We start from the raw sequence: 18,073 nt of genomic DNA, 5'->3' as shown, positions 1-18,073 counted from the left end.
TCAGTGCTATATAAATACATAACAATAATATTGTAGGACATTACACTATGACTATGGTAGGATTAGAGTGTGAGCTCCTCTGAGGACAGTCAGTGACATGACTATGTACTCTGTAATGTGCTGCAGAAGATGTCAGTGCTATATAAATACATAATAATAATATGGTAGGACATTACACTATGACTATGGTAGGATTAGAGTGTGAGCTCCTCTGAGGACAGTCAGTGACATGACTATGTACTCTGTACAGTGCTGCAGAAGGTGTCAGTGCTATATAAATACATAATAATAATATGGTAGGACATTAGACTATGGCTATGGTAGGATTAGAGTGTGAGCTCCTCTGAGGACAGTCAGTGACATGACTATGTACTCTGTAATGTGCTGCAGAAGATGTCAGTGCTATATAAATACATAATAATAATATGGTAGGACATTAGACTATGACTATGGTAGGATTAGAGTGTGAGCTCCTCTGAGGACAGTCAGTGACATGACTATGTACTCTGTAATGTGCTGCAGGAGATGTCAGTGCTATATAAATACATAATAATAATATGGTAGGACATTAGACTATGACTATGGTAGGATTAGAGTGTGAGCTCCTCTGAGGACAGTCAGTGACATGACTATGTACCCTGTAATGTGCTGCAGAAGATGTCAGTGCTATATAAATACATAATAATAATATGGGAGGACATCAGACTATGACTATGGTAGGATTAGAGTGTGAGCTCCTCTGAGGACAGTCAGTGACAGGACTATGTACTCTGTAAAGTGCTGCAGAAGATGTCAGTGCTATATAAATACATAATAATAATATGGTAGAACATTAGACTATGACTATGGTAGGATTAGAGTGTGAGCTCCTCTGAGGACAATCAGTGACATGACTATGTACTCTGTAATGTGCTGCAGAAGATGTCAGTGCAATATAAACACATAATAATAATATGGTAGGACATTAGACTATGACTATGGTAGGATTAGGCTGCTTACACACAGGGACGTTACAGGCGCACGTTAGCTCCCCCAACGCACAGCAATGTAACACAAGTGGGCTGTTCACACAGCCCACGTTGCGTTACATGTAATGCTGCACGTTCGGTGCAAAGTGCAGCATGCTACGGCGTTAGAGCGGCTATAGCCGCGTTAGACTGTTTGCACATGCGCAGTGGGGGGCGGAGAGGAGGCGGGGAGAGCCAGCTACAGTAGCCGCGCACATGGCTACTTAATATTCACTGCACTGGCGGCCGCTGATTGGCCGGCGGGACCACGTGATGCGGAGTGTCTCGCTCCGCGTCACGTGGTCCCGCCGGCCAATCTGCGCCACTCTGGGAGACTTTATCGGAATAGAGCCGCCTAACGCGGCTCACTCTACTGTCGGCTCTTGCAGCACCATACGTTGTGTTAGGTGCACGTTATGCGACCTTAACGTGGCACCTAACGCAACGTCTTGGTGTGCAAGTAGCCTTAGAGTGTGAGCTCCTCTGAGGACAGTCAGTGACATGACTATGTACCCTGTAATGTGCTGCAGAAGATGTCAGTGCAATATAAACACATAATAATAATATGGTAGGACATTACACTATGACTATGGTAGGATTAGAGTGTAAGCTTCTCTGAGGACAGTCAGTGACATGACTATGTACTCTGTAATGTGCTGCAGAAGATGTCAGTGCAATATAAACACATAATAATAATATGGTAGGACATTACACTATGACTATGGTAGGATTAGAGTGTGAGCTCCTCTGAGGACAGTCAGTGACATGACTATGTACTCTGTAATGTGCTGCAGAAGATGTCAGTGCTATATAAATACATAATAATAATATGGTAGGACATTACACTATGACTATGGTAGGATTAGAGTGTGAGCTCCTCTGAGGACAGTCAGTGACATGACTATGTACTCTGTACAGTGCTGCAGAAGGTGTCAGTGCTATATAAATACATAATAATAATATGGTAGGACATTAGACTATGGCTATGGTAGGATTAGAGTGTGAGCTCCTCTGAGGACAGTCAGTGACATGACTATGTACTCTGTAATGTGCTGCAGAAGATGTCAGTGCTATATAAATACATAATAATAATATGGTAGGACATTAGACTATGACTATGGTAGGATTAGAGTGTGAGCTCCTCTGAGGACAGTCAGTGACATGACTATGTACTCTGTAATGTGCTGCAGGAGATGTCAGTGCTATATAAATACATAATAATAATATGGTAGGACATTAGACTATGACTATGGTAGGATTAGAGTGTGAGCTCCTCTGAGGACAGTCAGTGACATGACTATGTACCCTGTAATGTGCTGCAGAAGATGTCAGTGCTATATAAATACATAATAATAATATGGGAGGACATCAGACTATGACTATGGTAGGATTAGAGTGTGAGCTCCTCTGAGGACAGTCAGTGACAGGACTATGTACTCTGTAAAGTGCTGCAGAAGATGTCAGTGCTATATAAATACATAATAATAATATGGTAGAACATTAGACTATGACTATGGTAGGATTAGAGTGTGAGCTCCTCTGAGGACAATCAGTGACATGACTATGTACTCTGTAATGTGCTGCAGAAGATGTCAGTGCAATATAAACACATAATAATAATATGGTAGGACATTAGACTATGACTATGGTAGGATTAGGCTGCTTACACACAGGGACGTTACAGGCGCACGTTAGCTCCCCCAACGCACAGCAATGTAACACAAGTGGGCTGTTCACACAGCCCACGTTGCGTTACATGTAATGCTGCACGTTCGGTGCAAAGTGCAGCATGCTACGGCGTTAGAGCGGCTATAGCCGCGTTAGACTGTTTGCACATGCGCAGTGGGGGGCGGAGAGGAGGCGGGGAGAGCCAGCTACAGTAGCCGCGCACATGGCTACTTAATATTCACTGCACTGGCGGCCGCTGATTGGCCGGCGGGACCACGTGATGCGGAGTGTCTCGCTCCGCGTCACGTGGTCCCGCCGGCCAATCTGCGCCACTCTGGGAGACTTTATCGGAATAGAGCCGCCTAACGCGGCTCACTCTACTGTCGGCTCTTGCAGCACCATACGTTGTGTTAGGTGCACGTTATGCGACCTTAACGTGGCACCTAACGCAACGTCTTGGTGTGCAAGTAGCCTTAGAGTGTGAGCTCCTCTGAGGACAGTCAGTGACATGACTATGTACCCTGTAATGTGCTGCAGAAGATGTCAGTGCAATATAAACACATAATAATAATATGGTAGGACATTACACTATGACTATGGTAGGATTAGAGTGTAAGCTTCTCTGAGGACAGTCAGTGACATGACTATGTACTCTGTAATGTGCTGCAGAAGATGTCAGTGCAATATAAACACATAATAATAATATGGTAGGACATTACACTATGACTATGGTAGGATTAGAGTGTGAGCTCCTCTGAGGACAGTCAGTGACATGACTATGTACCCTGTAATGTGCTGCAGAAGATGTCAGTGCTATATAAATACATAATAATAATATGGTAGGACATTACACTATGACTATGGTAGGATTAGAGTGTGAGCTCCTCTGAGGACAGTCAGTGACATGACTATGTACTCTGTAATGTGCTGCAGAAGATGTCAGTGCTATATAAATACATAATAATAATATGGTAGGACATTACACTATGACTGTGGTAGGATTAGAGTGTGAGCTCCTCTGAGGACAGTCAGTGACATGACTATGTACTCTGTAATGTGCTGCAGAAGATGTCAGTGCTATATAAATACATAATAATAATATGGTAGGACATTACACTATGACTGTGGTAGGATTAGAGTGTGAGCTCCTCTGAGGACAGTCAGTGACATGACTATGTACTCTGTAAAGTGCTGCAGAAGATGTCAATGCTATATAAATACATAATAATATGGTAGGACATTAGACTATGACTATGGTAGGATTAGATTGTGAGCTCCTCTGAGGACAGTCAGTGACATGACTATGTACTCTGTAAAGTGCTGCAGAGGATGTCAGTGCTATATAAATACATAATAATAATATGGTAGGACATTAGACTATGACTATGGTAGGATTAGATTGTGAGCTCATCTGAGGACAGTCAGTGACATGACTATGTACTCTGTAATGTGCTGCAGGAGATGTCAGTGCTATATAAATACATAATAATAATATGGTAGGACATTAGACTATGACTATGGTAGGATTAGATTGTAAGCTCCTCTGAGGACAGTCAGTGATATGACTATGTACTCTGTAATGTGCTGCAGGAGATGTCAGTGCTATATAAATACATAATAATAATAATAATATAGTAGGATATTAGACTATGACTGTGGTAGGATTAGAGTGTGAGCTCCTCTGAGGACAGTCAGTGACATGATTATGTACTCTGTAAAGTGCTGCAGGAGATGTCAGTGCTATATAAATACATAATAATAATATGGTAGGACATTAGACTATGACTATGGTAGGATTAGATTGTGAGCTCATCTGAGGACAGTCAGTGACATGACTATGTACTCTGTAATGTGCTGCAGGAGATGTCAGTGCTATATAAATACATAATAATAATATGGTAGGACATTAGACTATGACTATGGTAGGATTAGATTGTAAGCTCCTCTGAGGACAGTCAGTGATATGACTATGTACTCTGTAATGTGCTGCAGGAGATGTCAGTGCTATATAAATACATAATAATAATAATAATAATATAGTAGGATATTAGACTATGACTGTGGTAGGATTAGAGTGTGAGCTCCTCTGAGGACAGTCAGTGACATGATTATGTACTCTGTAAAGTGCTGCAGGAGATGTCAGTGCTATATAAATACATAATAATAATATGGTAGGACATTAGAATAGGTGCCCATACACTCGTCAGATTGGCCGCAGATAGATAAGAAATGCATCTGATGATCTATCTGATGCGTTTTTAGAACATTTTTTACCAGGATAGAATTCCAATAGATTTCAGTTTGAAATCTATTGAAATTCGATCTGATGGCATTTTTTTGCCATCAGATTTCCATTAAGGCCAATGCAAAATGATAAGCAATCTCATCAGATCGACCTAAATTTTCTATCCTGCCAGTTCGACAGAAATCCATCGAAATCGATCGAAATCGGCCATCGATCGGTCGATTGGCCAACCGATTTTCAATCGATCAATCGATCGATCGATCTGGATCGATCGGCCAGAAAATCGGCTCAGTGTATGGGCTGCTTATGACTATGGTAGGATTAGAGTGTGAGTCCCTCTGAGGACAGTCAGTGAGTGACATGACTCTGTACTCTGTAAAGTGCTGCAGAAGATGTCAGTGCTATATACAGTGGGTTGCAAAAGTATTCGGCCCCCTTGAAGTTTTCCACATTTTGTCACATTACTGCCACAAACATGAATCAATTTTATTGGAATTCCACATGAAAGACCAATACAAAGTGGTGTACATGTGAGAAGTGGAACGAAAATCATACATGATTCCAAACATTTTTTACAAATAAATAACCACAAAGTGGTGTGTGCATAATTATTCGGCCCCCTTTGATCTGAGTGCAGTCAGTTGCCTATAGACATTGCCTGATGAGTGCTAATGACTAAATAGAGTGCACTTGTGTGTAATCTAATGTCAGTACAAATACAGCTGCTCTGTGAGGGCCTCAGAGGTTGTCTAAGAGAATATTGGGAGCAACAACACCGTGAAGTCCAAAGAACACACCAGACAGGTCAGGGATCAAGTTATTGAGAAATTTAAAGCAGGCTTAGGCTACAAAAAGATTTCCAAAGACTTGAACATCCCACGGAGCGCTGTTCAAGCGATCATTCAGAAATGGAAGGAGTATGGCACAACTGTACACCTACCAAGACAAGGCCGTCCACCTAAACTCACAGGCCGAACAAGGAGAGCGTTGATCAGAAATGCAATCAAGAGGCCCATGGTGACTCTGGAGGAGCTGCAGAGATCTACAGCTCAGGTGGGAGACTCTGTCCATAGGACAACTATTAGTCATGCACTGTACAAAGTTGGCTGTTATGGAAGAGTGACAAGAAGAAAGGCGTACATTTGAAATAGCCGCTACATGAAATGGGCGCAATTATCGTGTATTTAATATATCGGCTTTAAATGTATTGTGTTACATTTATGTAGCGGTTATGTTTTACTTGTTAAAGTGTGTTCAATATAGTGTTGGGCGAACAGTGTTCGCCACTGTTCGGGTTCTGCAGAACATCACCCTGTTCGGGTGATGTTCGAGTTCGGCCGAACACCTGACGGTGCTCGGCCAAACCGTTCGGCCATATGGCCGAACTAAGAGCGCATGGCCGAACGTTCCCCGAACGTTCGGCTAGCGCTGTGATTGGCCGAACGGGTCACGTGGTTCGGACCCGAACGCGCTCTGATTGGCCGAACTGTCACGTGGTTCGGGTAAATAAATACCCGAACCACGTCATATCTCCGCCATTTGTCTGTGGGTTTAGCTTTGGGTAGGCAGGCAGGGTAGTTCGCGCTCCAGCCACGCTAGCCAGGGTCCCCCCCAGTCATTGTGTGTCGCTGCTGGGAATAGTAGTACACCGCTCGCTCAGCATTCTGTTTACTGCCACTCTGTGTACCTCGCTCAGCCACACTATATAGCATTCTGTTTACTGCCACTCTGTGTCTGCTGGGAATAGTAGTACACCGCTTGCACAGCCACACTATATAGCATTCTGTTTACTGCCACTCTGTGTACCTCGCTCAGCCACACTATATAGCATTCTGTTTACTGCCACTCTGTGTCTGCTGGGAATAGTGGTACACCGCTCGCTCAGCCACACTATATAGCATTCTGTTCACTGTTCTGTGTCTGCTTGGAATAGTGGTACACCGCTCGTTCAGCCACACTATATAGCATTCTGTGTACTGTTCTGTGTCTGCTGGGAACAGTAGTACACCGCTCGTTCAGCCACACTATATAGCATTCTGTGTACTGTTCTGTGTCTGCTGGGAACAGTAGTACACCGCTCGCTCAGCCACACTATATAGCATTCTGTTCACTGTTCTGTGTCTGCTGGGAATAGTGGTACACCGCTCGCTCAGCCACACTATATAGCATTCTGTTCACTGTTCTGTGTCTGCTGGGAATAGTGGTACACCGCTCGCTCAGCCACACTATATAGCATTCTGTTCACTGTTCTGTGTCTGCTGGGAATAGTGGTACACCGCTCGCTCAGCCACACTATATAGCATTCTGTTCACTGTTCTGTGTCTGCTGGGAATAGTGGTACACCGCTCGCTCAGCCACACTATATAGCATTCTGTTTACTGTTCTGTGTCTGCTGGGAATAGTGGTACACCGCTCGCTCAGCCACACTATATAGCATTCTGTTCACTGTTCTGTGTCTGCTGGGAATAGTGGTACACCGCTCGCTCAGCCACACTATATAGCATTCTGTTCACTGTTCTGTGTCTGCTGGGAACAGTAGTACACCGCTCGTTCAGCCACACTATATAGCATTCTGTGTACTGTTCTGTGTCTGCTGGGAACAGTAGTACACCGCTCGTTCAGCCACACTATATAGCATTCTGTTCACTGTTCTGTGTCTGCTGGGAATAGTGGTACACCGCTCGCTCAGCCACACTATATAGCATTCTGTTCACTGTTCTGTGTCTGCTGGGAATAGTGGTACACCGCTCACCCGTCACTGTATAGCATTGTGCTCTGTGTCGCTGCTGGGAATAGTGGTACTGTATAGCATTTCTGTACTGCCACTGTACTGCTGCCAGTCAGCGTGTACTGTAAGGATAAGTGAAATGAGGAAGAAATCCGGTGAAAGAGGGAGGGGCAAGGGAAGAGGTGTTTCCCCTGACGGTTCACGTACAGGCCACAGGGGAGCACCCAAGAAAACCCACTCAATACCACCCATGTTGTCCAGGACAACAACCTTCACAAATCCAAAAGAACAGGACCAGATAATTACTTGGATGACCTCTCAAGCGTCCAGCAGTGGGTTAAGCAGCACCAGCACATCACGCACGAGGTCCGAGTCCTCAGCCAGTTACAAGGAGCCAGTGGGCACAAAGCTGACACAACCGGCAGCGACACCACGCACACAACTGCCAGATAACCAGTCCGATGAATTACCTCAGGACACAATGGGGTATTCGCAGGAGCTATTCCCAGCCCAACAAACTTCCACCTTTCAAAGGTCAATGGAGGAACAGCCAGAAATGTTGTGCCTGGATTCACAACCGTTAACTGTGGGAAATGTACCGCGCACTGAAATACGAGGCGAGTCCGAAGAGGACTCGGAAACCCAAATCCCAGAGCAATTTGGGCAGGAGGGGTTGCAATTGCAGGAGGTCGGCCGACAAGATCTGGAAGACGACGTTGGAGTGTGCTGCGCAGAGGTTGTTGTGGGGAGCTCTACTCCACGGCGGTGGCCCACAATGACATATGACGAGTTTGAGGAGATGGAAGAGGAGGGTATGGACAATGTGGACAGAGACCCAGATTTTGTTTGTGAACGAGAACATCGCCGTCGTAGCAGCAGCACAGATGAGTCTGTTGAAGAACACACTGCTGCACGAGTTCGCCTTGTGCCACAAGGTAGGCGGCGCGCAATTTCAGGCACCACAAGCGTGGAAGTTCAAGTGAGAGGCAAAAGAGGAGCAAACAGAAATCGCCAGCAAGGAGGCAGGTGCTCCAAAGTCTGGGCTTTCTTTGAAGACTGCACTGAGGATGTTACCATGGCGATTTGCAAGGTGTGCAAGACCCGCCTGAGCAGGGGGAAAAATATTAACAACCTCTCCACCACCAGCATGAGCCGTCACATGCTATCCAAACATCCCACTCTTTGGGCAAACGCGTCAGGACAGGGTACCAGAAACAACACTGCCTCCCTTGGGTTCACCAGACCCGCCTCAGCAGCAGCAGTAGCCCAGCCATTGCGTGGTTCACAACATTCACAAACATCAGACGACGCTGACACTGTCACTTTCCGGAGTAGTGCTCTTGAGGTCTCCCAGTGTTCATCAAACACAACAACCAACAGCCCTTCCGTGTGCAGCGCTACGGTTCAGTTGTCTGTGTCGGAGATGTTTGAGCGCAAGAGGAAATTGCCAGCAAATGACCCCCGGGCCGTGGCAGTAACAGCCAGCATAGCCAAGCTTCTGGCCTGCGAAATGCTGCCATATCGATTGGTGGAGACAAACAGCTTCAAGGGCATGATGTCAGTGGCCATCCCACGTTACGTGGTTCCCAGCCGCTACCACTTTGCACGCTCTGCAGTGCCTGAGTTGCATGAGCACGTGGTCAGCAAAATAACCCGAAGCTTGAAGAATGCCGTTGCCTGCAAGGTTCACCTCACCACTGACACCTGGACGAGTGCGTTCGGCCAGGGTCGATACATCTCCCTTACCGCGCACTGGGTGAACCTTGTGGAGCCTGGCAGCGATTCCTCACCTGCTACGGCACGGGTGTTGCCCACGCCACAAACAGCTGCACCGCCGTCCCTCCCACTGGATAACAGCAGCACCTACCTCTCTGACTCCTTCTCCTCCAACGCATCTCAAAGCTGTACCTCATCCGGAAACGCTAACCCAGCAGCAGTAGGATCGTGGAAGCAGTGCAGCACAGCTGTTGGCATGCGTCAGCAAGCGTTGCTGAAGCTAATCTGCCTTGGGGATAAGCAGCACACAGGGGAGGAAATTTGGAGGGGAATAAAGGAACAGACGGATTTGTGGCTGGCACCGCTGGACCTGAAACCGGGCATGGTTGTGTGTGATAATGGGAGTAATCTCATTCGCGCTTTAAGGTTGGCTAAGCTGACACACATCCCTTGCCTGGCGCACGTGATGAACCTAGTAGTTCAGCGGTTCCTGAGGACATACCCAGGCGTGCCCGATCTGCTGTTGAAGGTGCGTCGAGTGTCCAAACATTGTAGAAATTCCAGTACTGCTTCGGGGGCACTCGCCAAGATGCAGGAGCGCTTCAATCTCCCCCACCATCGCTTGCTGTGTGATGTCCCTACGCGCTGGAATTCTACGCTGCACATGCTAGCCCGCTTTTGCGAGCAGAAGAGTGCAGTGGTCCAGTACATGACGGCGCAGTACCGAGGCGCATCCGGCCAGCTGCCAAGCTTCTGTGGATCCGATTGGGCCAACATGTTGGACCTCTGCCAAGTCCTCCAAAATTTTGAGCAATCCACGTTGCTTGTGAGCAGTGACAACTCTTCAGTCAGCATTACCATACCACTGCTGTGTTTACTGAAGAGGTCGATGTTAAAAATCAAGGAAACAGCTGTCATGATGCAACTGGGGGAATCTGAAGGAGAAAACGATCAGCGTGATGGTACCAACATCAGGCCATCCGCCTCAGGGAACGCTGGCCCCAGCAGCTATGACGAAGAAGAGGAGGAGGAACAGCTGGAGTTGGAGCAGGAATTTCATGCCACCACTGACGAGGGCCAGAGCGGTGCACGTTGGACTTCCACAATTCAACGCGAATGGTCAGCAGAAGCAGACCAGGAGGAAGGTGACGACTATGATGCATCACAACAACTATCACAACGCTCACAAGAGGATGATGAGGATTCTGGTAGGACTCTGGCACACATGGCTCAATTCATGCTAGACTGCATTGAACGTGACCCACGCATTGTGCGCATTCTGGACAACACCAATTACTGGGTTTATACCCTTCTGGATCCACGGTACAAACACAATGTTCCAAAACTGCTTGAAGAAAGAGTCAGACAGGTCAAAATGGAAGAATACCAGCAGGCCCTTGTGGAGACTTTAGAGAGGAGATTGACATCCTCCCCCTCCTCTAGCCAGTTGTACGCAGACAGACTGACTTCCGCAAACCCAGGACGACCAGGAGGGCAGCAAACAACGCAAGCCGCAGCTAGTACCCAAAAGGGAATGGTATCGGCAGTGTCCTTGGAGTGGGAAAATTTTCTGACACCCATGCAGCCGCAGCCCACTGAACAGCAAGCGTGCAGATCCACCTCCAACACCGATCGCCTGGAGAAGATGGTCAAGGACTACATGTCAGATGGCGTAGCTGTGTCGAACCATCCATCTGCACCCTTCAACTATTGGGTATCGAAGCTAGACACCTGGCACGAACTGGCAATGTACGCAATAGAGGTGCTGGCTTGCCCGGCAGCCAGCGTTATGTCGGAACGCTGTTTCAGTGCTGCCGGAGGCATCGTCACAGATCGGCGTATCCGCCTCTCTACAGACAATGCAGACCGTCTGACTCAAATTAAAATGAATCAATCCTGGATTGGAAATGACTACGCAACACTCCAGGACCCCAACCAAGTAACATGACCAATGAACATCTGGGATGGTGTTGCGTTTCCGGGCCCTGTTTATTGAACCTCTCATCTGTATTACATTTATGACTGCATGGCGGCAAAAAGCATTGCTGCTATATCCGCACGCTTTTTGTCCACATGCAAGGCCTGGGTTGTTGTGTCTCACAAAGCGTGGCCTTCTCCTCCTGCGCCTGCTCCTGTTCCATCACGTCTGCTGCTGCTGGGTTAGCGTTGCCGCGTGGTCCCTGTTTATTGAACCACTTATCTTTATTACATTTATGACTGCATGGCGGTACAAAGCATGCTATCCGCACGCTTCTTGCCCTCATGCAAGGCCTGGGTTGTTGTGTCTCACAAAGCGTGGCCTTCTCCTCCTGCGCCTCCTCCTGTTCCATCACGTCTGCTGCTGCTGGGTTAGCGTTGCCGCGTGGTCCCTGTTTATTGAACCACTTATCTTTATTACATTTATGACTGCATGGCCGTACAAAGCCTGCTATCCGCACGCTTCTTGCCCTCATGCAAGGCCTGGGTTGTTGTGTCTCACAAAGCGTGGCCTTCTCCTCCTGCGCCTGCTCCTGTTCCATCACGTCTGCTGCTGCTGGGTTAGCGTTGCCGCGTGGTCCCTGTTTATTGAACCACTTATCTTTATTACATTTATGACTGCATGGCCGTACAAAGCCTGCTATCCGCACGCTTCTTGCCCTCATGCAAGGCCTGGGTTGTTGTGTCTCACAAAGCGTGGCCTTCTCCTCCTGCGCCTGCTCCTGTTCCATCACGTCTGCTGCTGCTGGGTTAGCGTTGCCGCGTGGTCCCTGTTTATTGAACCACTTATCTTTATTACATTTATGACTGCATGGCGGTACAAAGCCTGCTATCCGCACGCTTCTTGCCCTCATGCAAGGCCGGGGTTGTTGTGTCTCACAAAGCGTGGCCTTCTTCTCCTCCTGCGCCACCCTCCTCCTGTTCCATCACGTGTGCTGCTGCTGGGTTAGCGTTACCGGTCCCTTTTCCTGGAACCTCTTATATGTATTACATTTATGACTGCATGCCGACAAAAAACATGTTACCTGTGCAAAGAAAACAGACATTTCCCGCATTTAAAAGACAGTTTTCCCTTTGAAACTTTAAAATCGATTTTCTCAAAAACTATAAGCTCTTTTTGCTAATTTTTTTTTCCTCTTGTACCCACTCCCAAGGTGCACATACCCTGCAAATTTGGGGTATGTAGCATGTAAGGAGGCTTTACAAACCACAAAAGTTCGGGTCCCCATTGACTTCCATTATGTTCGGAGTTCGGGTCGAACACCCGAACATCGCGGCCATGTTCGGCCTGTTCGGCCCGAACCCGAACATCTAGATGTTCGCCCAACACTAGTTCAATAGTGGATGATGTAGTCTTATCTTTTTTTAATATAGGCGCAAATTTCGGCAAACGTATTTTTCAATCTGCTGAGGGGAAATATAGCAGGTGGAGCAGCAAAACACAAGCGGCATTTTGCAGCTGTAGAAAGCCCGCTTTAGAAGCGCTACATTACTATCACCTGCACAGAGTACATATCCTGTTTTTCAGCAGCTAAAGCTCCATTAGCTTTTTATTTTGAGTGGTTGTAGCCGCTATTATGAGTACTAAATCCATTGGGCACCTGCCTGTATAGTAGAACCCACAGCAGCTGCGTGGTGGAGGGGGGTGAAGGGAGTTTTAGCTCCCTGCTGTGCAGTGAAGGGTGCAGCAAACCCTGACATCTGGAGCAGAGCCCTGGCATCTATACAGGGAGAACAGATGCTGGATCCAGGAGACCAAATAGCGTCAGGAGCTGGGTGCCGCTGCAGAACACCAGTTATATAGTCTAAATCGGGTGAGTACACAAACTGCAGAAGATGAAGTTGGGAGCTGAGAACTGTGGAAGGAGCTAAGAGTCATTGCAGTGTTCTGCTCCAGATGCCCGGGCTCTCTGCTTCCTTTGCCCCATAACACTGCAGTAACACTCAGGGGCGTATCTGGGTAATATAGAGCCTATGGCAAACACTGAAATTGCGCCCCCTCCCTTCCCTGGCTAGAGCCCCCTTCCTCTCTGAAAACAGCATCCTTTCTTGTGTACTTATGTTATTGCTGCCTGTGTTCTTTGGTTTGGGACATTGCTAAAGTTACCTTTTTATAAATGTCTCTTCTCATTTCCTCTCTATCCTCTTCTAACACTAAGCCAAGTGCGCCCATCATACTTAGATTAAGTAGCCATGTTTCCCAGATTTAATCTAATCTTAGGTCTGCATGATGGGAAGGAATGGGGGCAGGCATGGGGCGCAGCACAGGGGCAGGCATGGGGCACAGCACAGGGGCAGGTATGGTGGCACAGTACAAGAGCAGACATTGTGCCCATGGTGCTGTGGCGCCCATGGCAAGAGCCATACCTGCACCCCTCTAGATACGCCTCTGGTAACACTCAGCTTCCAGCTTATGTCACAATTCTCAGTTCCCAGCTTGTTCTGCACTTTTGGCTCCAAATACCAGTTCTAGCCATATAGCCTGTGTGTTCTGCAGCGGCACCCAGCTCCCACCGCTATTTGTACACGGGCTCCATTGCCGAAATTACAGAGCCCAACTGGCAGCGCTGCCTGGTGTAGATGCCAGGGCTCTGTAATGTTCAATATAGTTACACTAGGACAGTTCACATCTCACTTCAGGGGAAAAAAATGCTGATGACAAACACATGTAGCCGATGCAACTGTAATAATTGTTTACTTTAAAAAATACATTTGGATACTGTTACCAATACAAGAACGTCAACATATGCAAGCAGAAAAAAACGTGAAGTACCAAAGGCAAGGCTGCTGCTGCAGCAGGTGTATATTGATTCAGTTCTTGATATTGATTCAGATTCAGCCAACATTCCCCGTATTCCTGCCACTATTTAAACCCCACTGATGACATTCCCTGTTTTCATAACCCTGCCTGTCCTGCCACTTTCTAAGCCCCGTGTATCCTCAGTTTTGTTACCTGCTGTCACACTGACTGTACTTGCTTTGCTTTCCTTCCCCTACTCAGCACTAATGCCATTTATGCTCCGCTCATCCCTGGTGCCCTCAGCTTGCCACTCAGTATCGATCATCCCTGCATTTCCTTATGCACGATCACTATTTCTCCACCGCTCAGTACAGCTAATTCCCGCAGTTCTGACTTGCCCACACTCTGCTGCAGCTAAAGAAACATTAAGCAATAATTGTCATTTTTACAATTATTGCTCTGCCCGCACTCTTTCACTGCACCTCTCTTCTCTGGTTTTCTCCCCGACTCCACACTGCACTGCCGTTATTTACTGTTGGGTCTGTCAGCACTTCATGTTTTATATTACAGTTGCAGAGTTAAACATGATTTTAGAAACATTAGTGCACACTATATTTTTATAGCTTTGTGTGCTAAAGATGTCAGGAGTGTCTCCCACATAAGGCCCCGTTCAAACTTGCGGTTTTGTCAAAACCGCACCGGATGTCCGGACCGCACCGTATCCGGACCGGACCTGATCCGTACGGTTCCTATCCGGATCCGGTCCGGATCCGGTCCGTTTGCATCCGGTTTCCGTGCGGTGTGAACACGGTTGCGGTCCGGATCCGGTTTCTTAAGGAGATAACAACCTGTAAATACCTGGGGTCTGGGAGGTCAGCAGAAGGGTCTGGGGTCATTGTTGGAGACAGGTGGACGTGTGGAGACCATCCGTGGATACAGAGACTGCAGTTGGGACCATGGATCCAGGCATTTTTCGTATACCTGGGAATTCTCTGTTGTTCGCCTCCTCGTTATCAGACTTATATCAGACATGTTGCTGCCTAGAGCTCCAGCATGAAATCGCTGCTGCCCCACTCTGTGAACTCCATGTGGTCCCCATCCAAAATGCATAGGAAGTGGGGTAGAACGTCCGGTTTTTGTAGCCAGTGTGTTGTGCGCTCTCCGGTTCTCATTACTTTGTATTGGCCGGATGGTGCAGTCCGGCTCCGCCCCGGATACGGCTGCCGGAGGAGCCGGACCAAAAAATAGCGCATGTTGGAACGGAGTCCGGATCCGGTCCGGATCCGGTCCGGCTCCGGTCCGGCAGAACGGACGCATGTGAACGGACGCATAGGCTTTCATTGCTATTGCCGTTCGTCCGTTCCGTCCGTTCTGCAAGCGGTCCGGCTCCGGCACGGCGATTCCGGACGGCCACCGCTAATGTGAACCGGGCCTAAAGCTGTACTAAATCAAATGAAGGAATTATCAAAAGAGAGTCATAGCACCATAGCCGCAAAACATCAAAGCCTCTAATACTCCAAAGAGAGCCATAGCCGCAGACACAGACGCGAGTTACAGCGGCATATGCATAGCCGTTTAATGCGCCCATTTTATTCAGTCTGCGCCGTGTCTGAGAGCTGTAGCCGATAAATACATTGGCGGAATAGCTGCGCCCATTTCAACTTGCGCTTCAATTAACTGATCCGAGAAGAAAGCCATTGTTAACAGAAAAGCATAAGAAGTCCCGTTTGCAGTTTGCCACAAGCCATGTGGGGGACACAGCAACCATGTGGAAGAAGGTGTTCTGGTCGGATGAGACCAAAATGGAACTTATTGGCCAAAATGCAAAATGCTATGTGTGGCAGAAAACTAGCACTGCACATCACTCTGAACACACCATCCCCACTGTCAAATATGGTGGTGGCAGCATCATGCTCGGGGGGTGCATCTCTTCAGCAGGGACAGGGAAGCTGGTCAGAGTTGATGGGAAGATGGATGGAGCCAAATACAGGGCAAACTTGGAAGAAAACCTCTTGGAGACTGCAAAAGACTTGAGACTGGGGTGGAGGTTCACCTTCCAGCAGGACAATGACCCTAAACATAAAGCCAGGGCAACAATGGAATGGTTTAAAGTGAACCAGAGATGAAGCACCCTTATGTATTTTACCATAGAAATCAGTGGGAACATTAGAGAAAACATTTACCCTGCTCTCTGTTTCATCCTCACTGCTAAAAGTGTCTGTTATCTAGCTGAGATAATAAGAATCCCGGACTGAGCATTGAGTCTGGCTTTGCTATAATGACTCAGCTATAATGATTCCTGAGCAGAGCCAGCAGGGGGCAGGCTTGGACTTGAAAAGACAGCAAAGAACACAGTCTCAGCTATAATCATTCTGTAGCAAAGCCAGATCGACTGCTCAGTCAGGATTCTTATCAGAGGTGATAACAGGCAAATTAAACAGAGAACAATGAAACAAAGAGCAGATTAGGTGTTTACTGTCATGTTCCCACTGATTTATAAGGTAAAATACATGAGGGTGCTTCATTTCTGGTTCTCTTTAAAACAAAACATATCTATGTGTTAGAATGGCCCATTCAAAGTCCAGATCTAAATCCAATCGAGAATCTGTGGCAAGATCTGAAAACTGCTGTTCACAAACGCTGTCCATCTAATCTGACTGAGTTGGAGCTGTTTTGCAAAGAAGAATGGGCAAGGATTTCAGTCTCTAGATGTGCAAAGCTGGTAGAGACATACCCTAAAAGACTGGCAGCTGTAATTGCAGCAAAAGGTGGTTCTACAAAGTATTGACTCAGGGGGCCGAATAATTACACACACCCCACTTTGCAGTTATTTATTTGTAAAAAATGTTTGGAATGATGTATGATTTTCGATCCACTTCTCACGTGTACACCACTTTGTATTGGTCTTTCACGTGGAATTCCAATAACATTGATTCATGTTTGTGGCAGTAATGTGACAAAATGTGGAAAACTTCAAGGGGGCCGAATACTTTTGCAAGCCACTGTAAATACATAATAATAATATGGCAGGACTGGGACATTAGACTATAGTAGGATTAGATTCTGAGGACAGGAGCTGTTTTTATGTGACAAGTGGTGGAAGTCATGTAAGAGTAAATTCTCTGCATACTTCCAGGTGGAATGTAGTCTTTGGGTGGATACAGCTTTACACGCTGTTTTGCTGATAACAGATTTATAGATACGATGTTGAGCTGCAAACATTTCCAGTTACCCAGAAGTCTGTGGGGTGAGGGAGTGCTGCTCTGCATGTCCGCTCTATATAGATTGAAGCACTCATATAGTCACATAATCATTCACCCGGCCATACACTATATACGTACAGAGCCCACTACATCTCCCTATAAAGCTGAGCATAGTTCTTGCATGACGGGTTCTCTTCCTTGTAACTCATCCATTTGTGTCAGTCCTGGCTGCGTACCAAGAGCGCTTCTGAAAGCATTTTAAAAACTCCAGCGCTTGGAAAACGCTTCGCTAATAAATGTGAATAAGATGGAGCACACCAGAGCGATGGGATTTTCTCCCAAAAGCAAATGGGAGTCCTGCAGCATTTTGGGGGTTTTCTGAGGTGATTCAGCCTCAATGTTAGGAAACTGGAAAATCGCTCTTAAAAAAAACTGCTAGTTCAAAGCGATTTATCCAAGTGTTTTTGTTACAGAAGCTGTTCAGTTACTGGGCCACAGCCTTCTAGTATATCTCCCTTCAGTATACTCTGCACTGGGCCTTGTCCTTCTAGTATATCTCCCTCCAGTATACTCTGCACTGGGCCTTGTCCTTCTAGTATATCTCCCTCCAGTATACTCTGCACTGGGCCTTGTCCTTCTAGTATATCTCCCTCCAGTATACTCTGCACTGAGCCTTGTCCTTCTAGTATATCTCCCTCCAGTATACTCTGCACTGTGCCTTGTCCTTCTAGTATATCTCCCTCCAGTATACTCTGCACTGAGCCTTGTCCTTCTAGTATATCTCCCTCC

The sequence above is a fragment of the Hyperolius riggenbachi genome, chromosome 7, assembly GCF_040937935.1.
Source record: "Hyperolius riggenbachi isolate aHypRig1 chromosome 7, aHypRig1.pri, whole genome shotgun sequence".
Lineage (NCBI taxonomy): Eukaryota > Metazoa > Chordata > Amphibia > Anura > Hyperoliidae > Hyperolius > Hyperolius riggenbachi.
The sequence above is the reverse complement of the archived record's forward strand: the minus strand, read 5'-3'. Positions refer to the sequence as shown.